General features: G+C 35.9%; 1 protein-coding gene across 1 annotated transcript in view; it reads right to left on the reverse strand.

Annotated features, from left to right (window-relative positions):
- Positions 1-777, reverse strand: part of LOC119594255 (protein lava lamp-like) — a gene marked incomplete at its 3' end in the record, with an annotated part of 60,861 nt that overhangs the window by 8,832 nt on the left and 51,252 nt on the right.

Below are 777 nucleotides of genomic sequence, written 5' to 3' on the forward strand. Positions count from 1 at the left end.
TTTACATGTGAATCAGTGTTAGTGTGTAGGTATATATATAGTCATGCATTTACCGTGCAGCTTTTCCCTTTTTGTGAGAACGGGTTTTGCGGAAACCTGCTCCATACAGATATCTTAATATACATAAATATTTTTAATGTATTTGTAAGACATATTTCACACCGATTATCCATAAAAATGTGAAGTTCAGTCCCATTTTTTTTCTTTTCTCAATGTTGAGATAATGTTGATAATAGTTATGAGTTGTCATAATTCTATCGAAGAGAACGTTTATAGAGACTTTAAGTACAAAAAGGGGCAATGTTAATTATACAAAGTGATGACTATAACAATGGCAATTTACAGATATGATGATTATAAAAAGGATAATTCCAGTGCTGTCAAATAATAAATCTAATCAAACATTGAACGAGAAGCAATATTTTATCAGGGTATTTACTCCCCTCAGATATCTTCATTTTTTTCATCAGGTGCGGATACGTACAAGTAAAAAGCTCTACCTCTCCCGAAGTACCCTTTTTCGTCAGTTTGGATACGTACAAGTGAGAAACTCTACCTCTCCTTAAATACCTATTATTTCATCAGCTGCGGATACGTACAAGTGAAAGGCTCTACTTGTCTTTAAATGCCTTTTTCCTTAGCTGCGTACAAGTGAAAAGCTCTACTTCTCATATACCTTTTTCATCAGCCGCGGATACGTACAAGTGAAAAGCTCATCCTCTCAAGACGCCCTTAAGCCTCCCTTCAGTCCAAGCTTCCTCGACTCGTCGACATGCT

Source organism: Penaeus monodon, chromosome 33 (genome assembly GCF_015228065.2).
Source record: "Penaeus monodon isolate SGIC_2016 chromosome 33, NSTDA_Pmon_1, whole genome shotgun sequence".
In the NCBI taxonomy this organism is placed as follows: domain Eukaryota; kingdom Metazoa; phylum Arthropoda; class Malacostraca; order Decapoda; family Penaeidae; genus Penaeus; species Penaeus monodon.